The sequence below is a fragment of the Carcharodon carcharias genome, chromosome 18, assembly GCF_017639515.1.
Source record: "Carcharodon carcharias isolate sCarCar2 chromosome 18, sCarCar2.pri, whole genome shotgun sequence".
Classification (NCBI taxonomy): domain Eukaryota; kingdom Metazoa; phylum Chordata; class Chondrichthyes; order Lamniformes; family Lamnidae; genus Carcharodon; species Carcharodon carcharias.
Genome location: NC_054484.1, coordinates 4,705,389 through 4,731,451, shown reverse-complemented (window position 1 = coordinate 4,731,451; position 26,063 = coordinate 4,705,389). Strand labels below are relative to the sequence as shown.

The window sequence follows — 26,063 nt, the reverse complement described above, 5'->3', positions numbered from 1 at the left end:
TGCTGCACTGTCAGAGGGTCAGTACTGAGTGAGTGCTGCACTGTCGAGGGTCAGTACTGAGGGAGTGCTGCACTGTCAGAGGGACAGTACCGAGGGAGTGCTGCACTGTCAGAGGGTCAGTACTGAGGGAGCGCTGCACTGTCAGAGGGTCAGGACTGAGGAAGTGCTGCACTGTCAGAGGGTCAGTACCGAGGGAGTGCTGCACTGTTGGAAATGCTGTCTTTGAGATGCGAAGTTAAATATTGTCTGCCCCCTAAGTTGTATAGAAATGATCCTGCAGCCATTATTTCAAAGAGAAGCCTCCCCTTAAACCAAAGTTTTTCATTCAACCAACATCAGAAGCAACAAAACAAAAACAGAATTACCTGGAAAAACTCAGCAGGTCTGGCAGCATCGGCGGAGAAGAAAAGAGTTAACGTTTCGAGTCCTCATGACCCTTCGACAGAACTGTTCAGTTCTGTCGAAGGGTCATGAGGACTCGAAACGTCAACTCTTTTCTTCTCCGCCGATGCTGCCAGACCTGCTGAGTTTTTCCAGGTAATTCTGTTTTTGTTTTGGATTTCCAGCATCCGCAGTTTTTTTGTTTTTATCAGAAGCAACAAATTGTTTTGATGTTATCCAAGTCCTGGTTGTGGGATATTTGCTTTGTATAAATTCGCTGTTGTTTTCTTACATTGTAAACTTGACATCCTTCAAATGGTCTTCATTGTTTGTAAAGAACTTGAGGTTTCAGAATGCCAGTCTTTTTACTGCTAGAATCAGAGAATGATGGTGCACAGCAGGGGGAAATTTGCCTATCAACCCTGTCCTCTCCAATTCTGAAAGACCTAGCCAATTAGTCCCACTCCCTTGCTCTTTCCCCATCACACTGTCACTTGCTCTTTTTCAAGAATTTATCCAATTCCCTCTTGAAAGCTATTATTCTTTCTCCACCTTTGTTCCTCTTTGGTAAAGTATGCCCTCATCTCTGTTGTTGCTTTGAATTCCTTCATTTTTCACATGAGCTTCTCTGGGATTTGAACCCTGCACCATGGGAAGCAGTTTGTCTGGGCGAGTTGAGAGCATGGAGGGGAATCTGTCCTTCAATGGGGTGTCACAGATACACCACTGGCCTGCAAGCAGTCCTCAGTGCAGTAATCAAGCGCTAAGTGGAGGAGCCTATCACGATTCTTCATCAGGACATCACTCCAAGAATCAATTGATGCATTTAGTGGCTTGACTGCAGTTTCACAGGACAGCCACTTCTCAGAGCCTCCAGCATATTCCAGATAATACTGACATTAGATAGAGCTAGCACACAGTGCTTCATTTAATCCATTAAAGTACACAGTCTGAAATTGAGTAAAACCTCCAACAGATTGAAGGATAATCAGGGCCTTTTATCTGTCAAATTACTTTATGTAATTATCTTGGGTATCCTCACAAGGGCAGGAATCCATAAATAACTAACGATACACACAATGGTGAATGGATTGCTGCAGTTGAACTTGCCTGGCCATAAGGTCACAGTGATGACAGCTGGTGACCGACATGGCAATGACACCGAATAAACACACACACAGCAGAGATTCCAGAAACCTTGGCCCGTAACTTCCGAGCTCCCCTGTCTCGGATTTGGGGGATAGCCAAAAGATGAGCTGGGGAATCCCTTTGGGAATTCCCCAGGTAAGGGCTTGTCTGGTAATTGGCCAGAGGTGCACACTTCCTCTGGATAATTACGCTGCATGAGGAGCCAGCCAAAGATGCAGGTTAAATCCCAAACTTCAGATGGTTCCGCCGGGGTTAGGCCAGCGGTTACACAGGAAAAGTTAGAAGAATTAAAACCTCCTCTAACTCCTGAGTAACTATCGTAAAGAATGATACCAACCCCACGGGACTCCCCCACACCCCTGACCCCCTGGCCCCCACGAGACTCTCCCACGCCCCCCAACCCCCACACCTCCCCCCCAACCCCCCGACCTCCAACGGCCCCCACACCCAACCTCCAACACCCCCATCCCCCGATTCCCAACCCCCGACCTCTGATCCCCCACTCCCCCAACCTCCAGCCACACCTCCTGCAGACCTTGGACCACTCTCACCACCCCCACAGACTTCTGGCTCCTGTTACCCCCACCATCCCCGACCACTTCGACTGTCCTCAGCCACCAACCTCGTATCCCCCCCATTCCCAACAGAATTCTGATCCACCCCCTCTCTGACCTCAGACCCCCTTCCAAGAACCCTCCCTAACCTCCGACTCCTACCCAACCCACCCCCGACTACCCTCATGACACCCCCCCCCCCCCCCCCCCCCCCCCCCCCCCCCGGACCTCGGACCTTCCCCCGACCTCAGAATTCCCCTCCCAACGGACCTCCGACCACCTCACCATTAAATCCCGGGACCTCCGACCAATCCCTGACCGATGTCCCAAACACCCCAACCTCCCCTATACCTGGGGCATTGCTCCCACCCCGGCCTGTCAATTTCCCTGGCCCTTTAAACTTATCTGCTTCACAGCAGCAAGTGCGGTAAAAAAGGGGGTGTGGCCTCCTTGAGTCCACCGGAGCTGGACTTCAGGCCCAAGGCTGAAGCAGGCCCAAGCAGCTCCGGCTATTGGAAGGGTCAGTGTAATTTTCAAGAGCAGGCCGGTGTACATTTGTTTCTTCTAGTTACTGCGGGCCAGCCCTTTGCAATGATAGTTGGAAGTTACGGCCCTTAATTTATTGATTCATTCACGGAATATGGGCCTCGCTGACTGGACCAGTGTTTATTGCCCATCCCTAATTTCCATTGAGAAGGTGGTGGTGAGCTGCCTTCTTGAACCGCTGCTGTCCCTGTGGTGTAGGTACACCCACAGTGCTGTTAGGAAGGGAGTTCCAGGATTTTGACCCAGTGACAGTGAAGGAACGTCGATATATTTCCAAGTCAGGATGGTGAGTGACTTGAAGGGGAACTTCTAGGTGGTGGTGTTCCCATCTATCTGCTGCCCTTGTCCTTCTAGATGGTAGTGGTCGTGTGTTTGGAAGGTGCTGTGTAAGGAGCCTTGGTGAATTCCTGCAGTGCATCTTGTAGCTGGTACACACTGCTTCTACTGTGCATTGGTAGTGCAGGGATTGAATGTTTAAGTTGGTGGATGAGGTGCCAAACAGATAAATTCCTTTGCCCTGGATGGTGTTGAGTTTCTGGAGTGTTGTGGGAGCTGCACTCATCCAGGCAAATGGAGAGTATTCCATCCCACTCCTGACTTGTGCCTTGGACAGGCTTTGGGAAGTCAGGAGGCGGGTTACTCGCCGCAGGATTCCTAGCCTCTGAGCTGCTCTTGTAACCACAGTATTTATATGGCTAGTCCAGTTCAGTTTCTGGTCAATGGTAACCCCCAGTATGTTGATAGTGGGGGATTCAGTGATGGTAATGCCATTGAACATCAAGGGACAATGGGTATATTCTCTCTGGTTGGGATGGTCATTGCCTGACACTTGTGTGGTGCGAATGTTACTTGCCACTTGTCAGCCCAAGCCTGGATATTGTCCAGGTCTTGCTGCATTTGGACATGGACTGCTTCAGTATCTGAGGAGTCGCGAATGGTGCAGAACATTGTGCAATCATCAGCGACCATCCCCACTTCTGACCTTATGATGGAAGGAAGGTCATTGATGAAGCAGCTGAAGATGGTTGGGCCTAGGACACTATCCTGAGGAACTCCTGCAGTGATGTCCTGGAACTGAGATGATTGATCTCCAACAACCACAACCTTCTTCCTTTGTTCTAGGTATGACTCTAACCAGCAGTGAATTTTCCCCTGATTCCATTGACTTCAGTTTTGCTTGGGCTCCTTGATGCTTCTCGGTCAAATGTGGCCTTAACGTCAAGGGCAGTCACTCTCACCTCACCCCTGGAGTTCAGTTCTTTTGTCCATGTTTGAACCAAGGCTGTAATGAGGTCAGGAGCTGAGTGGCCCTGGCAGAACCCAAACTGAGCGACAGTGAGCAGGTTATTGCTATACGAGTGCTGCTTGACAACACTGTTGATGACACCTTCCATCACTTTACTGGTGATGGAGAGTATACTGATGGGGTGGTAATTGGCCAGGTTGGATTTGTCCTGCTTTTTGTGTACAGGACATACCTGGGCAATTTTCCATGTACCCGAGTACATGCCTATGTTGTAGCTACACTGGAACAGCTTGGCTAGGGGCATGGCAAATTCTCTAGCACAAGCCTTCAGTACTATTGCTGGAATGGTCAGGACCCACAATCTTTGCAGTATCCCGTGCCTTCAGCCCTATCTTGATATCATGTGGAGTGAATCGAATTGGCTGAAGACTGGCAACTGTGATGCTGGGATCCTCTGGAGGAGGCAGAGATGGGTGATCCACTCAGTACTTCTGACTGAAGATTGTAGCAAATGCTTCAGCCTTATCTTTTGCACTGTTGTGCTGGACTCCCCCATCATTGAGGATGGGGATATTTGTGGAGCCTCCTCTTCCTCTTAGCTGTTTAATTGTCCACCACCATTCACAACTAGATGTGGCAGGACTGCAGAGCTTAGATCAGATCCATTGGTTGTGGAATCGCTTAGCTCTGTCTATCACCTGCTGCTTATGTTGTTTGGGATGCAAGTTGTCCTGTGTTATAGCTTCACCGGGTTGACACCTTATTTTTAGGTATGCCTGGTGCTGCTCCTGCCTTGCCCTCCTGCACTCTTCATTGGGCCAGGGTTGATCCCCTGACTTGATGGTAATAGTAGAGTGGGGGATATGCCGGGCCATGAGGTTACAGATTGTGTTTGAGTACAATTCTGCTGCTGCTGATGGCCCACAGCACCTCATGGATGCCCTGTCTTGAGTTGCCAGATCTGTTCAAAATCTATCCCATTTAGCACGGTGGTAGCGCCACACAACACGATGATGGAGGGTGTCCTCAATGTGAAGGTGGGACTTCACCTCCACAATGACTGTGCGGTGGTCACTCCTCCTGATACTGTCATGGACAGATGCATCTGTGACAGGCAGGTCGGTGATGATGAGGTCAAGTATGTTTTTGCCTCTTGATGATTCCCTCATCACCTGCCCAGACCCAGTCTCTTTCTTGTACTGATCTAACTTCACTGTAAATGAAACAATTCTATTCACCTCAACTATTGCATTCCACAGTCTCAGCATTTCGTGGATTTTAAACACTCAAGAATTCCCAGCTTTCTTCGTCCTACGCTATTGTCTTTTTTCCTGGAGCTTCCGATTTCTGGAATTCATTCCCTCCCTCAATCTTTTCTTCCTCTGATAAGCTATAAATGTTTCTAGAAAAGGCTTGCATTTATATGGGAATGTAGAATGGGAATGTTATATGGGAATGTTATATGGGAATGTTTCTAGAAAAGGCTTGCATTTATATGGGAATGTAGGAAACGTGGCAGCCAATTTGGGCACAGGAAACAGCAATGTGATAAGGACCAGATTATCTGTTTTCCATGTTGATTGAGGGATAAATATTGGCCAGGACACCGAGGAGAACTTCCCTGCTCCTCTTCAACATAGTGGCCATGCAGTCTTTAACGTCCACCCGAACAGGCAGATGGGATCTTGGTTTAACATCTCATCTGAAAGACGGCACCTCTGACAGTGCAGCACTCCCTCAATTCTGCCCTGGAGTGTGAGCCTTGATTTTTACCTGAGCTTGCTCTCAGCCCATTGTTACCTCATCTCCTAGCTCCTTCTCAATCTCACTGGCCTTTTGCTCTCCCTCCAGCCTTCTCAATTTGAAAACAATTATGACAGTGACTGTACTTCTAAAGTCCTCCTTTAGTTGTGAAGGGCTTTGGGACATCCTGAAGCAGTGAAAGGCACTACTGAAATCTCTCCATTATCTCAATGTCATTTAGTGGTGATCCTTTCAGCTGAATTGCAGAGATTTCCCTTGTGGATTCTCATTTTGAAGCAGTAGTTTGACAGCATTTTAAGTAGTGATTATGTTTATAAATGAAGATACAGCTTACAGCAGTGGGATAGATAAAGCTTTCAGAATCCTATCCTTAGAAATGGAGCTAAACAAATTAATGAAACCGATTGTTTTAGTGAAGACCTGCTGTGCTCAGTCCCTGGTATATTATTAAAATTATTTAGCAACACTCTGCTCACACTTGAGATAGGGATTATTTTTCCTGGGCCCTAATTTCAGAAATGATTCTGACTCAAGATCCCAGGAAACATGGACCCTACATTCCAGCCTGCAATAATTGGCAAAAACCTGGTGATCACATTAAGAGAATTCCCTTCCACTGCTGGGATGGAAAAGGAAGCAGAGCTTGTGTTCATATGTAACATCCTTCATGATCTCAGGAACTCCCATGGCTTCACAGTTAAACAAGTACTTTCTGAAGAGTACTTATTGTAATGTAGGAAATGTGGCAGCCAATCTGTGCACAGCAAGCTCCCACAAACAGCAATTAGAAGCCATAAGTCTCAAAGACAGAGCGGTGTGAAAGTGTTCTGATTCCCGTTGTGCGTAAGAGACATTTGGCCAATTAACATAATTGTTTTGTTTGGAGGTTGTTTCCCAAGGCGGGAATGTGGAGTTATGGCCACAATCAAAGAGGCCATGATCTTATTGAATAATGGAGCAGGTTTGATGGGCTGAATGGCCTACTCCTGCTCTTAATTCATATGATCGTATGAACTACTTCTTCACCACCCCCCCCAATCCCCACCACCCCCCCGCCCCCCTCTACTCCTCCGCCATGGCCCAAATAAGCCGTTGAGGTCGGGGGTCAATTAAAACTACAAAGACTGAGATTGATTCAAAATTGGTTAGACAATGGTATTAGTATTAAAGGCTATGGAACCACAGTGAGTAGATGGAATTAAAATAGAGATCTGCCAAGTTCTAAATGTCGGTGGAACATGCCCAAGGGCCTGAATGGCCTCCTCACATTTCTTTGTTCCATCCTAGAAGGTCATACCCATTGTAATAATGGTAAGGACCAGTCAGTAAGCTTGTTAACATTGTGGTAACAGGGATAATTTTTTTCAATTAATTGTGTTTCATGCTTCTAAGCTTTATCCAATTTTGAGGTAAGATCATGACACCTCAGACAGATTGAAGATTGTTTCATTGGAAAGAAGGTTGAAGATAATTTGATGATAGGTGTGTAATGACAGTGATATTCATCAATGCTGAAATAGTCAAACATTAGAAGACAGACTAATCAATATCTGTGCTGTGATTGTAAATCCTTTCAACAGTCACTCACAACACTGATTTCTGAATTTTAATCGTGTCCTCCAGGCATCTTGACACAAACCTGCTAACTTTACTGCTCATCGAACTGACTAACATTTAGATTGGCACTCTGATCAGAAATATGCCAAGATCTTTAATTCAACCATTAGAGATGAAAGGTTCAACTTTTTCTCGCTTTCTTGCTGCAAGAGATTCCTATGAACAGACCTAAGGCCAACAACAGCCAGACCTGTCTCTTTCCCTGGGCATATGTAGCAGATGGGGCCAGGCGATTCTCACAGTGCTCCTGTTGATAGCCAAACAGCCTTGACATCCAAAACAAAAACAGAATTACCTGGAAAAACTCAGCAGGTCTGGCAGCATCAGCAGAGAAGAAAAGACTCATGACCCTCTTGACATCCAGTTAATCGTCAGCAAGACTATTACGGGAAGGGACCGAAATAATGAAACTGAAATCTACATCTCAAATAACAGCTGCATTTAAATAGCTCCTTTAACATAGTAAAATATAGCAAGAAGTTATAAAAACCAGTGTGCAAAAGCTTGGTCAAAGAGGTAGATTTAAGGAACATCTTAAAGGATGGGGGAGAGAGGTTTAGAGAGGGAATTCCAGAGCACTGAGTCCAGGTGACTGAAAGCAGTGGTGGAACAATTAAAATCGGCAATGCTGAAGAGGCCAGAATTGGAGCAGTGCAGAGATCTCAGAGGATTATCAACTTGCCTCGTATCTCCTTATGTGACTTAGTGCAAATCTTGCTCAATAATGTTCCTGTCAAGAGCCTTGGGCTGTTTTACTACTTTAAAAGAGCTATGTAAATTCCAAATGTTGTTGTCATGGCAAGTGTCCTTGCCATCTGCAATTTAAACTTGTACTAACATGCGAAATAGGAACAAGAGTAGGCCATTCGGCCCCTCAAGCCTGTTCCACCATTCAATAAGATCATGGCTGATCTGTCTGTGTTTTGATTTCCACATTCCCATCTACCCCCGATAACATTTGATTCCCTTGCCTAACAAGAATCTATCTACCTCTGCCTTAAAAATACACAATGACCCCGTCCCCACCACCTTCTGAGGCAGAGAATTCCAAAGTCACACAACCCTCTGAGAGAAAAAAATTCTCCTCATCTCTGTCCTAAAAGGGCGACCCCTAATTTTAAAACAGTACCCCCTAGTTCTGGACTCACCCACAAGAGGAAACATCCTTTTGATGTCCATCTTGTCAAGGCCGTTCAGGGTCTTATTTACTTCAATCAAATCACCCCTCGCTCTTCTAAACTCCAGTGGAAACAAGTCCAGTCTGTCCAACCTTTCCTCATAAGACAACCCATTCATTCCAGGTATCAATCTAGTAAACCTCCTCTGAACCACCTCCAACACATTTACATCCTTCCTTAAATAAGGAGACCAAAACTGCACACGGTATTCGAGGTGCAGTCTCAATAATGTCCTGTATAACTGAAGTATAACTCCTTACTTTTAAGCTCAATCCCTCTCCTAATAAAGGATAACATTCCATTAGGCTTCTTAACTATTCGCTGTACCTGTGTACTAACTTTTTGTGACTCATGCACCAGAACACCTAGATCCCTCTGCACCTCAGAATTCTGCAGCCGTTCTCCATTTAAGCTATACCCTGCTTTTTTATGCTTCCTGCCAAAGTGAACAACTTCACACTTTCCCACATTATACTCCATCTGCCAGATTTTTGCCCACTCACTCAACCCATCTGCAATCTCCTCATCTCCTCTTCACAACATACTTTCCTACTTATCTTTACGTCATCTGCAAATTTAGCTACCACGCCTTCACACTCCTCATCTAAGTCATTGATGTAAATTGTAAAAATTTGAGGCCCCAGTACAGATCCCTGCGGGATTCTACTCGTCACATCCTGCCAATCAGAAAAAGACCCATTTATACATACTCTCTGTTTTCTGCCAGCCAGCCAATCTTCTATCCATGCTAATACGTTACCCACTACACCATGAGCTTTTATCTTCCAGAACAACCTTGATGTGACACCTTATCAAATGCCTTGTGGAATCCCAAGTACAGCATGTCTACAGGCTCCCCTTTATCCACATTGCATGTTACTCCTTCAAAGAAATCCAATGAATTGGTTAAACATGATCTCCCTTTCAGAAAACCATACTGACTTGTAGTTGGTCAGGTCAGGAAAGGAGCAGGCAATCCTCTGGATAAAAAACAAAAGTTGAGCGTTGGCAGGATATTAACCACAGTTGAGGTGTGGGGGGGCGGTGGGTGGGGGTCATGATCACACCAGAGCCAGTCACAGCCACACCCAGCTAACCAGTACACACTTACACGTGTTAGCTTGGCTCACTGCCTAATGCTGAGCAGCGGGGAGCCTTGCTGTTGGATTCTGCTCTTGTCCCAGGGCTCCTGAAATTATTGTAGTTCCCCTGTACAGACCTAGCTGTGAAGGGCCCGCTGTTCAGGAGCTGAGCATAACAATTAGCAGAATATAGGGAGAGAGAAATCCTTCTGGCTTTAACACAACTTCAACCGCGGGCAGAGGGAAAATGTGATAATGAGCACTTTGTTACATCGATCGTGCGCTGAGATTTTATTTAATATTCCACATCTGAAACATTGCAGGGCCTTTGATCAGTTTGTGCTGTGACTTTAAAAAGAATTTTCGTTCACAGAAACAATAGTCAGTTGTAAATTACGAGCAGATTAAAGAAGGGCGGAGATTGGATGAAGGATTCCGGGGGTGTATTATTCCTACTCACACATCACTTTAATCCCATGGCGTTTGAAATACTTTTGCAATTAGTGGTTCTTTATTTTCTCGCCTGTCATGGATATGTTTAATGCCAGGAGAATTAACAGGGGCTGCCAGATCTCGAATACTGTTCCCGAGTTCCATTATATCAGTGACAGAATTACTGTTTGCTCTGTCTGTAACCAAGGGCAATTTCATGAGGAGGTTTACGAGAGATGAAACTGGCATTATTTTAACTGCCTGTGTGTGTGACAGGATTTGTATCATTCCTGGAGTGTTTCATAAAGCAATACTCTATTCATTATCTGTATCTCTTATGCATAATGTTTATAATTAAGTGATTTTTCAGTTGGCTGATTCTTTAATACACTGTTACACCCAATTTCAGCAAATGATATTTTCTAGTCGAGTTAAGATGCTGCCTTAATAACTGGTTAGTTACACTGGTCTGCTCGAGTCTCCTCTCGTTATGTTCAGGTTTGTTGAAGATTCGGTAAATTTAACTGCATAACAAACATATTTGAAAACCAGCATCACAGTCAGTTATTCTGAACCTTAAATGTTCCAGTTTTTGTGACGTTAAAAATCAGAATGAGTGAATAGCAGAATTAAATCTCCCAATGCACTCTGACAAAAATACTGTGATCCTTTGCTGATTATTCAATGAGTTAGTCGCAGAGTGTCTGCATACACAAAACACAGGAAGTTAACATGCAGGTACAGCAGGCAATTAGGAAATTAAATAGCATGGTGCCCTTTATTGTAAAGGAAGTATTATTGCAGTTGCATAGGACTTGGGGTGAAGCCTCACCTGGAACACTGTGTACAGTCCTGGTCTCTGTACCTCAGGAAGGATATATTTGCCTTGGGGGCAGTACAATGAAGGTTCACTAGATTGGGCCCCAGGATGACAGGCTTGTCCTATGATGAGAGGCTGAGTAAATTAAATCCATACTCTCCAGAATTTAAAACATTGAGAGATTAAGACATCAAAATTCTGAAGGGGTTTGACAGGGTAGACACTGAAAGGTTGTTCCCCCTGATTGGGAAATCTAGAACGCAAGGGGAGGGTAGGGGGAGTGGCATAGTCTCAGGATAAAGGGACGATCATTTCAGACTGAGATGAGGAGAAAAGTATTGTAAATTTTTGCAATTCTTTATCTCAGAGGTTGTGGATGCTACATCATTGAATACATTCAAGATTTAGATTGATAGATCGTTGGACTAAGAGGGAATTGAGGGATGGGGGAATCAGACAGGAAAGTGGAGCTGATGTGGGAGTTTAGCCATGATATAATGGTGGAGCTGGCTCGAGGGGCCCTACGATCTAATCCCACTCCTATTTCTTACGTTCTTATGAGTACCTCCCTCCCATCCCCTTCCCTTTGCCCACCTGCAAGTGTGGGAAATTAGCCTGACTGGGATCAGCAAACTGAGTATAACCTGGGGACGGTGCAGCTGCTCTGTTAACCTCAGGATGGATCTGGACAGTGCCTTCCGAAGAACATAAGAAATCTGAGCAGGATTAGACCAAGTGGTGCCTTGAACCTGCTCCATCATTCAATATGATCATAGCTGATTATCGGCATTTAACCGATTTCTTGAGAGACCAAAAATCTGTCCATTCTCAACCTTAAACACATCCACAACCTTCTGGGATAGAGAATTCCAGAGCCCAGGTAGAAGCAGCTGACCTCATTGTACTTCAAATTGTGTGGAGGATGTACACACCTCTCACAGGGGTGCATCTCTGACTGAATGCTTGTTAGATGAGGTCCCATCTACATCTCCTCCAGCCCTCCCACGCACTCTCACTATTGATCACTGCTCATGCCCATCGTCATGGTAGCCAGCCTTTCCAAACCAATGGCCAAGCAATTAGAATCTTCAGGACTCAGTTGAGTGATTCTTGATTTTCAGTCAGTAAACCTTTTCCCCAACTTTTCGACAGTTTTCTTTAGAGAGAAGAAACAGAAGTGTACAAGAAAATGAAAAGACACAATTTTTTTTAATGGGCCTATGATTTTTCTGTCTTGTTCGCTCACAGTGTCCTGAAAATGAATCTTTAATTCCGGAGTACAATCCTGGAGCAATGGGGACCATACCCAGCACTAGTGTGGGTTTTGAGTTTGCATAGTTTGGTTTTGAGCAGCTCTAGAAATATCTAAAAAGAAAACCAGACCCCGAAGGAGGCTGTTTCTGAAATGATCATTTCTCCCATGCCTCAGTGAGTGATGGTGGACAGGCATCGGCTATTCATCTGCAGCAGCATCAAGTCAAACATCAGGCCCCGACATTTATAAAACCTCTCGCTCCTTCCCAGGCACCAGCCCAGGTATGACTTTCAGATCAGCCAGCATATCCTAGCACAAAAGCACAAATAGGATGCAGTTGTAAAGGGAGAGAGACATGTAGCTCTATACTTACTTCATCACTTTCTCAGAAGCACCTCAGTGAATTGTCTTGAAACTGTTGATAATTAAGTTTATGCAGCAGCCAATATTGATTGAGTTAATTTTGTGGCCCCCATGTTGATAGAGCTGTTCAGGTATAACCTGGAAGTTCAGTTTCCCTGTTTTCTATGGGGGTCTGTTATGAGGGTCTATGTTTGAGCTGAAGGCTGTGCTTTTATTTGAGTCCGGGTGGTGGGGATGGGTCTGTGCTTTTCCCTGGAGGTTTGTGTTTTCCTTGGGAGCCTGTATTTGTCTTGGGGGGTCTGTGTTTTGACCTGAAGCTTGTGTTTTTACCTATGGGTATGTGTTTTTATCTGGGGTTTGTGTTTTTACCTGTGGAGTTGTCTATGTCCTGGGAGCGTGGTCTGTGTATGTCCTGTGGGTCTGGGCATATCCTGAGAGTCTGTGTGTTTACCTGGGTTTTTGTTCTCAAAGTATGTGAATGCCCTGTGGGTCTGTATTTATCCTAAGTGGTCAGTGTTTTTATATTTCCTGGCTGCTTGGTCATAGTTTAAGTCCCCAAAATCTCAGTTTGCCTCATGCTGCTCTGATAGAGTCATCCCTGAGCCCATGAGGATTGACTCTGCTGTTTTCTTGGCTCTGAAACACAGGAACATTCTATCTGGGTTCAGATCACTTGGATGTCCTGTGCAACTAGAAAAAGACTGACCCCAGATAAAGCCTCAATCGTTCACTGACTGATAGGAGGTCAGTCTTTCCCAATTGGTCCCATTAAAAAGCCACATACTGTGTTTGCTATTCCTTTGAAGATACTACAGAAGTCCATTTGAATCTTGACCAAACATTGATGGGGAATGCCAGCTGATATCTTTCAGTGCATCAAGGGAGAGAGTCGATGTAGGATCCAGATAAGATTATCACTAATTAGCCAGGAAAGCAGCTGGATGAGACCTTTGGTGACGCATAGGACAAGTGTATCATGTCTGTGGCGATATCTCACTTTGTTTCCAAGCTCATTTTCATGATAACAGTGGAAAACTTTGAGAAAGAAAATGACAGATCTAAGGTTAGATGAATGGATTGTGTTGATAGTTGGTGACAGGTAGACAACACCCAAAAATTACTAACATATGGTGGACCACAGACTGTTGCCAAAAGAGACGTCTTCTTGAGAAGTACTGAATCCCCAAGGATTTTGGAAGGCTCCTAATTCCTAATCTTGCAATGCTAGAAGTTGCCAAGGCTTGGAAACTAGTGGCAATTCTCCACCATCTGCAGTACAGCTCAGCGCAGCCAGCAGAGGTTGTCCTGCTTTCACACACTATGAAGAGTGATGCACAGAAGCTGCATGTCAGTGAGTGATGTAAGGTTGGCAGCAAAGCCATACACTTTCTGAAATGGCCAGCAGACCTTCCTACCCCAGCTGCATGAGGTGCAGCACAGGATATTGAGTCAGAAACACATGGTGTATTGAACAGGCTACTTTTCAACAGAAAGAAAGACTTACATTTATTTAGCGCCTTTCTCATCTCAGGGCTTCCTAATGCACATTACACTTTTAAAATATAGTCACTGTTGTAATGTAGTAAACTCTACAGCACACCTACACAAATAGCAATGTGATAATCTCTGGATAATCTGTTTTAGTGATGTCAGTTCAGGGTTAAATGTTGGCCAGAACACTAGAGAGAACTCCTTGCTGTTCTTCAAAACTGTGCCGTGGGATCTTTTAACTCCACCTGATATGACAGACAGATATTGTCTTATACAAAAGATGACACCCCCAGCAGGACAGTAATTTTGTGCTCAGGCTTTTAAAGTGGGTGTCACGGACAGAATTTATGGCCAGGATTTTCCCCTTGGTGATTTGGGGGCGGGGCCCAGTTGCCGAGGGGAAAATGATGCGGGGTGATGTTGGGACAAATCCCCGACATCATCCCAGGCCATTTAAATTTTTAGGAAGGCGGACAGACAGTGAAATCAGCTGTCCGCCTGCCGATCTGTCAATGGCTAATTGAGGCCATTGACATGCTAGTTAAAGTACTTAAAGAACTGTCCAGCCAATCTTAAGGCTGGCGGGCAGGCCAGGAGCCCCAGCGGGCTTCTGATTATTCATGAAACTTAATCCACAGGCGGGATGAAGTTTCATGTCCGTTTTGTACAAAAATTAATAAAGTTTATTTGTTCTTTATTAGCATGTCCAATCTCGTGTGACATTGTCACATGAGGGGGGCATGTTAATAATTTTTTAATGTTTCTATTTTTAAAGTTTTTTGCACTGTCAGTATTCTCCCTGAGACAGGACTTTGCCTCAGGGAGAGGTGCGCTGTTTCGCGCACATGCATGAAAGAGCACACATTGACAGATGGGGAAATCCCTCCCCTCCCACCCCCTGCACAGGGAGCACATAGCGCTTCCCATCGGGGATACCGCCCACTTAAAATGGCGGCGGGTCCCGTTTGAGTGGCGGGGGTCGGCTGTCCACCCTTCGCCAAGCCGGTGGGACCCGCAAACCATCCAAGGGCATGATTCTGCCCCATGTGTTTCCTCTTTCTGTCCATATCAGAATGTTTGCATGTAAGAGGTGTGAGTTTTCTTACTTTTAGGGTGAGTGTTGCAATTAAATAATTCCAGCCACAAGCTTTTTCTGAATTTAAAAATAGAGAAGGATATTTATCTTCACACACTTACCCCAAATTTAACACAAAGTTTCACTCATTCGCCTCGTGCACACACTCACACACACACAAAGAGTAGACACAGATGAAGGTAATATACTGTTACAGTTTATAATAATTTCACGCTCTTTTGTGGCAGGTCTGTAGTTTCTGAGATGAAATCAATGCTTAAGGTGAAGTGAAGGTCTTCTAAAGTGTAGGATTCTCAACAGGTTTTGAGGTCTCTTGTAGTCAAGTTTATAGGAGGTTGGTTCTCAGGTGAAATTGAAGATGGAACAGGTTGGGGGACTCCACTTACAAGGTATTGCTGTTAATTACCTTAGTTGCTTGATGGCTTGTAGCTAATTCCATGGCTTTTGGTTGAGCTCTGACTGCAAACAGCTTCTTGTTGGTTTTAAAAGCAGACAAACAAAATGATTCCCCATCTTATGACTTCCACAAGTTCAAAGTCCTTTTTCCAAACAAAAATTGGTGTGAATATTGATTCCAATCATCCTGTGTTATCATCTGGCACCTTGACATTCACCCAGCCAAGTTTGGATGAGGGAAACCATCATAATAACAATGAAAGGTTAATAGGATCCATTCACACTCATCTTACATGTATAGAGTTTCAATGTCCCCATTTATCCAGGGTGAAACAGCGAGTCAGGTTGGCTGGAATTCTATAGTCCTTTTGTGTTGATCCATCCTTAAACTAAGGGATGTGTGAATTCCCCAGATGGTGGTGAATGTCCATATTTAATTAGGTATTCGCTTGAGGCTCAGGACTGTCTGAAGCTAAAAAGCTAAATGTCACATGATTTTCAGCAGCCATTTTAATAGTCTGTTTGTGTTTAGTTTAAAAATATAAAAGTATTGATTCAAAGTTCATAATAGACTCAGACATGACCTCCGCTGCATGGGAAAAAATGGAATCTTGATGTAACGTTTCTAACATGGCTTCCCTGTAAAGCAAAAAAAAACATCCACTCCATTCGTACATTCGGACACACACAGTAACCTGGTACTGCTAAAGGTTTTCTATCTGTTGCACCCCCTTTTCTTTAAACTCCCCAGGTACATGTTATCTGGTGAAGTGTATTAATAGCGATAGGCAAGGTTTTGAGAATTGTAACTCTAACAGGCATATGGTTCTCAAAGCAAACTCCATTCTGGCACCTGTGGAGGAGTCAGGTTTCACAGGCCTGGGTTCTGCTTCCAAGTCAGTCATATACACATGCCCTGACTTTTGAATGTGATGTCTGAAACCTCCTAGCCCTTTCATGGCTGCTTCCACCACACACGAGTCTGATAACTTTGGTTCTGGTGCATTGATGATTTGTATTTCTCGTGTGATAGTGTGGGATGTGCTGCTTTTAAACCTCAGTGAGGTGTCTGGATTTTCCCCCTGCACTTTACCCTCAATGGACTTGGGAAGTGAAGCGCAGGTTTTGGTGGATTTAAGTTTTGAATATTATCCTGTGATGGTTTAGTGGATACTTTAGTGGGGATGGGCTTGTCCCCAGTCTGCCCCATGTCCTTTGGGATGCTGCTGCCCACACGTGGCTGGCCAGCTCCTGCTGCACTGCCCTGTGGCACTTTTGAGTGGGTGAGGCATCCTCCAGTCTGCTGGTTTCAGAACTTTCTCTGTCCCTATTTAAATCCAGGAAGAAGGTATTTTTTATATTCTTACATGGGATGTGAGCATCGCTGGCTATGCCAGCAGTTATTGCATATATTTAATTGCCCTGGAGGAGGTGGTAGTGAGCCGCCGTTTTGAACCGGGCGGTGTAGGTACACACACCATGCTGTTAGGAAGGGAGTCTGCTAACCAGATCTCAGGTTCAGCCCCTTCATTCTTTTTAAATTCTAAGCATTTTGCCCTGGCCTCTGTAATCTCGACTGGCCTGGGTTTGGCCTCTTCAGCATTGATATGTTCCACATTGGCTCTGTTGCCCCCATAGAAAGTGAGGGACTCACTCAGATTTCTGCAGCCATTTTAATAGTCTGTGTTTGGTTTAAAATATAAAAGCATTCATTCAAAGTTCATAATAGACTCAGACATGACCTCCGCTGCAAGGAAATAAAATGGAATCTTGATGTAATGCTTTTAACACGCCTTCCCCGTAAACACACTACATTTCATCCTGTCCTATACCCAATACATTTCATCCTGTCCTATACCCACTACATTTCATCCTGTCCTATACTCACTACATTTCACCCTGTCCTATACCCACTACATTTCACCCTGTCCTATGCCCACTACATTTCATCCTGTCCTATACCAACTACATATCATCCTGTCCTATACCCACTGCATTTCATCCTGTCCTATACCCACTGCATTTCATCGTGTCCTTTACCCACTACATTTCATCCTGTCCTTTACACACTACATTTCATACTGTCCTATACCCACTAATTTTACCATGTCCTATACCCACTACGTTTAATCCTGTCCTATACCCACTACATTTCATTCTGTCCTATACCCACTACATTTCATCCTGTCCTATACCCACTACATTTCATCCTGTCCTTTACCCACTACATTTCATCCTGTCCTATACCCACTAATTTCACCCTGTCCTATACCCACTACATTTCACCCTGTCCTATACAAACTGCATTTCATCCTGTCCTTTACCCACTACATTAAATCCTGTCCTTTACCCACTACATTTCATCCTGTCCTATGCCCACTAATTTCACCCTGTCCTATACCCACTACATTACACCCTGTCCTATAAAAAATACATTTCATCCTGTCCTTTGCCCACTACATTTCACCCTGTCCTTTAACCACTACATTTCATCCTATCCTATAACCACTACATTTCATCCTGTCCTATGCCCACTAATTTCACCCTGTCCTATACCCACTACATTTCACCCTGTCCTATACAAACTACATTTCATCCTGTCCTTTACCCACTACATTTCATCCTGTCCTTTACCGACTATATTTCATCCCATCCTATACCCACTACCTTTCACACTGTCCTATACCCAGCACATTTCATTCTGTCCTATACCCACTGCATTTCATCCTGTCCTATACCCACTGCATTTCATTCAGTCCTATACCCACTACATTTCATCCCGTCCTATGCCCACCACATTTCATCCTGTCCTATACCCACTACATTTCATCCCGTCCTATACCCACTACATTTCAACCTGTCCTATACCCAGCACATTTCATCGTGTCCTTTACCCACTATATTTCACCCTGTCTTTTACCCACTACATTTCACCCTGTCCTTTACACACTACATTTCATCCTGTCCTATACCCACTACATTTCATCGTGTCCTATACAAACTACATTTCACCCTGTCCTTTACCCACTACATTTCATCCTGTCCTTTACCCACTACATTTCATCCTGTCCTATACCCACTAATTTCACCCTGTCCTATACCCACTACATTTCATCCTGTCCTGTACCCACTGCATTTCATCCTGTCCTTTACCAACTACATTTCATCCTGTCCTATACCCACTACATTTCATCCTGTCGTATACCCACTGCATTTCATCCAGTCCTATTCCCACTGCATTTAATCCAGTCCTATACCCACTACATTTCATCCTTTCCTATACCCACTATATTTCATCCTGTCCTATATCAACCACATTTCATCCTGTCCTATACCCACTACATTTCAACCATCCTATACCCATTCATTTCAACCTGTCCTTTACCCACTACAATTCTTCCTGTCCTTTACCCACTACATTTCTTCCTGTCCTTTACGCACTACATTTCATTCAGTCCTATACCCACTACATTTCACCCTGTCCTTTACCCACTAAATTTCACCCTGACCTATACCCATTGCATTTCATCCTGTCCTATACCCACTACATTTCATCCTGTCCTATACCCACAGCATTTCATCCAGTCCTATAACCAATTCATTTCATCGTGTCCTATACCCACAACATTTCATCCTGACCTATACCCACTGCATTTCATCCTGTCCTAAACCCACTACATTTCACCCTGTCCTTTACCCACTACATTTCATCCTGTCCTATACCCAATACATTTCATCCTGTCCTATACACACAGCATTTCAAACTGTCCTATACCCACTACAATTCATCCTTTCCTATACACACTACATTTCATCTTGTCATATACCCACTACATTTCATCCTTTCCTATACACACTACATTTCATCTTGTCATATACCCACTACATTTCATCCTGTCCTATACCCACTGCATTTCATCCACTCCTATACCCATTGCATTTCATCCTGTCCTATACCCACTTCATTTCATTCTGTCTGATACCCACTGCATTTCATCCTGTCCTATACCCACTACAATTCATCCTGTCTTATACCCACTACATTTCATCCTGTCCTATACCCCTACATTTCACCCTGTCCTTTACCCACTACGTTTCATCCTGTCCTTTACTCACTACGTTTCATCCTGTCCTTTACCGACTACAATTCATCCCGCCTATACCCACTACATTTCACGCTGTCCTATACCCTCCACGTTTCATCCTGTCCTATACCCACTACATTTCATCCCATCCTATACCCACTGCGTTTCATCCTGTCCTATACCCACTGCATTTCATCCAATCCCATATCCACTACATTTCATCCTGTCCTATACCCACTACATTTCATCCTGTCCTAAATCCACAACATTTCACCTTGTCCTTCACCCACTACATTTCATCCTGTCCTATACCGACTGCATTTCATCCTGTCTTATACCCACTACATTTCATCCTGTCCTTTACCCACGACATTTCACCCTGTCCTTTACCCACTAGGTTTCATCCTGTCCTTTACCCTCTACATTTCATCCTGTCCTTTACCGACTGCATTTCATCCCATCCTATACCCACCACATTTCATCCTGTACTATACCCATTACATTTCTAAATGTCCAATACCCACTGCATTTCATCCTGTCCTATACCCAAAGCATTTCATCCTGTCCTATACCCACTGCATTTCATCCAGTCCTATACCCATTACATTTCAAGCTGTTCTATAACCACTGCATTTCATCCTGTCATATACCCACTACATTTCAGCCTGTCGTATATCCACTACCTTTCATCGTGTCCTATTCCCACTACATTTCACCCTGTCCTTTACCCACTACATTTCATCCTGTCCTATACTGACTGCATTTCATCCTGTCCTGTACCCACTACATTTCATCCTGTCCTATACCCACTACATTTTATCCTGTCCTTTACCCACTACATTTCATCCTATCCTATACCCTCTACATTTCATCCTGTCCTTTACCGACTGCATTTCATCCCATCCTATACCCACCACATTTCATCCTTTCCTATACCCACTACAGTTCATCCTGTCCTATACCCACTACATTTCAATCAGTCCTATACAAACTACATTTCATCCCGTCCTATACCCACTACAATTCACCCTGTCCTATGCCCACCACATTTCTTCCTGTTCTATACCCACGACATTTCATGCTGTCCTAAACCCACTACATTTCATCTTATCCAATACCCACTACATTTCACCCTGTCCTATACCCAGCACATTTCATCCTGTCCTTTACCCACTACATTACATCCTGTCCTAAACCCGCTACATTTCACCCTGTCCTTTACCCACTTCATTTCACCCTGTCCTTTACCCACTAGGTTTCATCCTGTCCTTTACCAACTACATTTCATCCTGTCCTTTACCGACTGCATTTCATCCCATCCCATACCCACTACATTTCACTTGTCCAATACCCACCACATTTCATCCTGTACTATACCCACTACATTTCATCCTGTCCAATACCCACTTCATTTCATCCTGTCCTATACCCAAAGCATTTCATCCTGTCCTATACACACTGCATTTCATCCAGTCCTATACCCATTACATTTCATGCTGTTCTATAACCACTGCATTTCATCCTGTCATATACCCACTACATTTCATCCTGTCGTATATCCACTACCTTTCATCGTGTCCTATTCCCACTACATTTCACCCTGTCCTTTACCCACTACATTTCATCCTGTCCTAGACCGATTGCATTTCATCCTGTCCTGTACCCACTACATTTCATCCTGTCCTATACCCACTACATTTTATCCTGTCCTTTACCCTCTACATTTCATCCTATCCTATACCCACTACATTTCATCCTGTCCTATACCAACTACATTTCATCCCATCCTATACCCATCACATTTCACCCTGTCCTATACCCACCACATTTCATCCTTTCCTATACCCACTACATTTCATCCTGTCCTATACCCACTACATTTTATCCTGTCCTTTACCCTCTACATTTCATCCTATCCTATACCCACTACATTTCATCCTGTCCTATACCAGCTACATTTCATCCCATCCTATACCCATCACATTTCACCCTGTCCTATACCCACCACATTTCATCCTTTCCTATACCCACTACATTTCAATCAGACCTATACGAACTACATTTCATCCCGTCCTATACCCACTACAATTCACCCTGTCCTATGCCCACAACATTTCATCCTGTTCTATACCCACTACATTTCATGCTGTCCTATACCCACTACATTTCATCCCATCCTATACCCACTACATTTCACCCTGTCCTATTCACAGCACATTTCATCCTGTCCTTTACCCTCTACATTTCATCCTGTCCTAAACTCACTACATTTCATCCTGTCCTTTACCCACTACATTTCATCCTGTCCTAAACCCACTACATTTCACCCTGTCCTTTACCAACTTCATTTCACCCTGTCCTTTACCCACTAGGTTTCATCCTGTCCTTTACCAACTACATTTCATCCTGTCCTTTTCCGACTGCATTTCATCCCATCCCATTCCCACTACATTTCACTTGTCCTATACCCACCACATTTCATCCTGTACTATACCCACTACATTTCATCCTGTCCAATACCCACTTCATTTCATCCTGTCCTATACCCAAAGCATTTCATCCTGTCCTATACACACTGCATTTCATCCAGTCCTATACCCATTACATTTCATGCTGTTCTATAACCACTGCATTTCATCCTGTCATATACCCACTACATTTCATCCTATCGTATATCCATTACCTTTCATCGTGTCCTATTCCCACTACATTTCACCCTGTCCTTTACCCACTACATTTCATCCTGTCCTAGACCGATTGCATTTCATCCTGTCCTGTACCCACTACATTTCATCCTGTCCTATACCCACTACATTTTATCCTGTCCTTTACCCTCTACATTTCATCCTATCCTATACCCACTACATTTCATCCTGTCCTATACCAACTACATTTCATCCCATCCTATACCCATCACATTTCACCCTGTCCTATACCCACCACATTTCATCCTTTCCTATACCCACTACATTTCATCCTGTCCTATACCCACTACATTTTATCCTGTCCTTTACCCTCTACATTTCATCCTATCCTATACCCAGTACATTTCATCCTGTCCTATACCAACTACATTGCATCCCATCCTATACCCATCACATTTCACCCTGTCCTATACCCACCACATTTCATCCTTTCCTATACCCACTACATTTCAATCAGACCTATACGAACTACATTTCATACGTCCTATACCCACTACAATTCACCCTGTCCTATGCCCACAACATTTCATCCTGTTCTATACCCACTACATTTCATGCTGTCCTATACCCACTACATTTCATCCCATCCTATACCCACTACATTTCACCCTGTCCTATTCCCAGCACATTTCATCCTGTCCTTTACCCTCTACATTTCATCCTGTCCTAAACTCACTACATTTCATCCTGTCCTTTAGCCACTACATTTCATCCTGTCCTAAACCCACTACATTTCACCCTGTCCTTTACCAACTTCATTTCACCCTGTCCTTTACCCACTAGGTTTCATCCTGTCCTTTACCAACTACATTTCATCCTGTCCTTTTCCGACTGCATTTCATCCCATCCTATACTCACTACATTTCACCCTGTCCTATACCCACCACATTTCATCCTGTACTATACCCACTACATTTCATCCTGTCCAATACCCACTGCATTTCATCCTGTCCTATACCCAAAGCATTTCATCCTGTCCTATACCCAAAGTATTTCATCCTGTCGTATACCCACTGCATTACATCCTGTACTATACCCACTACATTTCACCCTGTCCTTTTCCCACTACATTTCACCCTGTCCTATACCCTCTGCATTTTATCCTGTCCATTACCCACTACATTTCATCCTGTCCTTTACCCACTACATTTCATCCTGTCCTATACCCACTAATTTCACCCTGTACTTTACTCACTACATTTCTTCCTGTCCTATACCCACTGCATTTCATCCTGTCATATACCCACTACATTTCATCCTGTCGTATATCCACTACCTTTCATCGTGTCCTATTCCCACTACATTTCACCCTGTCCTTTACCCACTACATTTCATCCTGTCCTAGACCGATTGCATTTCATCCTGTCCTGTACCCACTACATTTCATCCTGTCCTATACCCACTACATTTTATCCTGTCCTTTACCCTCTACATTTCATCCTATCCTATGCCCACTACATTTCATCCTGTCCTATACCAACTACATTTCATCCCATCCTATACCCATCACATTTCACCCTGTCCTATACCCACCACATTTCATCCTTTCCTATACCCACTACATTTCATCCTGTCCTATACCCACTACATTTTATCCTGTCCTTTACCCTCTACATTTCATCCTATCCTATACCCACTACATTTCACCCTGTCCTATACCAGCTACGTTTCATCCCATCCTATACCCATCACATTTCACCCTGTCTTATACCCACCACATTTCATCCTTTCCTATACCCACTACATTTCAATCAGACCTATACGAACTACATTTCATCCCGTCCTATACCCACTACAATTCACCCTGTCCTATGCCCACAACATTTCATCCTGTTCTATACCCACTACATTTCATGCTGTCCTATACCCACTACATTTCATCCCATCCTATACCCACTACATTTCACCCTGTCCTATTCCCAGCACATTTCATCCTGTCCTTTACCCTCTACATTTCATCCTGTCCTAAACTCACTACATTTCATCCTGTCCTTTAGCCACTACATTTCATCCTGTCCTAAACCCACTACATTTCACCCTGTCCTTTACCAACTTCATTTCACCCTGTCCTTTACCCACTAGGTTTCATCCTGTCCTTTACCAACTACATTCCATCCTGTCCTTTTCCGACTGCATTTCATCCCATCCCATACCCACTACATTTCACTTGTCCTATACCCACTACATTTCATCCTGTACTATACCCACTACATTTCATCCTGTCCAATACCCACTTCATTTCATCCTGTCCTATACCCAAAGCATTTCATCCTGTCCTATACACACTGCATTTCATCCAGTCCTATACCCATTACATTTCATGCTGTTCTATAACCACTGCATTTCATCCTGTCCTTTACCCACTACATTTCATCCTGTCCTAAACCCACTACATTTCACCCTGTCCTTTACCAACTTCATTTCACCCTGTCCTTTACCCACTAGGTTTCATCCTGTCCTTTACCAACTACATTTCATCCTGTCCTTTTCCGACTGCATTTCATCCCATCCTATACTCACTACATTTCACCCTGTCCTATACCCACCACATTTCATCCTGTACTATACCCACTACATTTCATCCTGTCCAATACCCACTGCATTTCATCCTGTCCTATACCCAAAGCATTTCATCCTGTCCTATACCCAAAGTATTTCATCCTGTCGTATACCCACTGCATTACATCCTGTACTATACCCACTACATTTCACCCTGTCCTTTTCCCAGTACATTTCACCCTGTGCTATACCCTCTGCATTTTATCCTGTCCATTACCCACTACATTTCATCCTGTACTTTACTCACTACATTTCTTCCTGTCCTATACCCACTGCATTTCATCCTGTCATATACCCACTACATTTCATCCTGTCGTATATCGACTACCTTTCATCGTGTCCTATTCCCACTACATTTCACCCTGTCCTTTACCCACTACATTTCATCCTGTCCTAGACCGATTGCATTTCATCCTGTCCTGTACCCACTACATTTCATCCTGTCCTATGCCCACTACATTTTATCCTGTCCTTTACCCTCTACATTTCATCCTATCCTATACCCACTACATTTCATCCTGTCCTATACCAACTACATTTCATCCCATCCTATACCCATCACATTTCACCCTGTCCTATACCCACCACATTTCATCCTTTCCTATAGCCACTACATTTCATCCTGTCCTATACCCACTACATTTTATCCTGTCCTTTACCCTCTACATTTCATCCTATCCTATACCCACTACATTTCATCCTGTCCTATACCAGCTACATTTCATCCCATCCTATACCCATCACATTTCACCCTGTCTTATACCCACCACATTTCATCCTTTCCTATACCCACTACATTTCAATCAGACCTATACGAACTACATTTCATCCCGTCCTATACCCACTACAATTCACCCTGTCCTATGCCCACAACATTTCATCCTGTTCTATACCCACTACATTTCATGCTGTCCTATACCCACTACATTTCATCCCATCCTATACCCACTACATTTCACCCTGTCCTATTCCCAGCACATTTCATCCTGTCCTTTACCCTCTACATTTCATCCTGTCCTAAACTCACTACATTTCATCCTGTCCTTTAGCCACTACATTTCATCCTGTCCTAAACCCACTACATTTCACCCTGTCCTTTACCAACTTCATTTCACCCTGTCCTTTACCCACAAGGTTTCATCCTGTCCTTTACCAACTACATTTCATCCTGTCCTTTTCCGACTGCATTTCTTCCCATCCCATACCCACTACATTTCACTTGTCCTATACCCACCACATTTCATCCTGTACTATACCCACTACATTTCATCCTGTCCAATACCCACTTCATTTCATCCTGTCCTATACCCAAAGCATTTCATCCTGTCCTCTACACACTGCATT

At 44.0% G+C, this 26,063-nt stretch overlaps 1 protein-coding gene across 1 annotated transcript in view; it reads left to right on the top strand.

The window, feature by feature from the left end:
- Positions 1 to 26,063, top strand: part of cadm2b (cell adhesion molecule 2b) — a 707,416-nt gene that overhangs the window by 368,695 nt on the left and 312,658 nt on the right. The gene's annotated exons all lie outside the window — the stretch shown is intronic.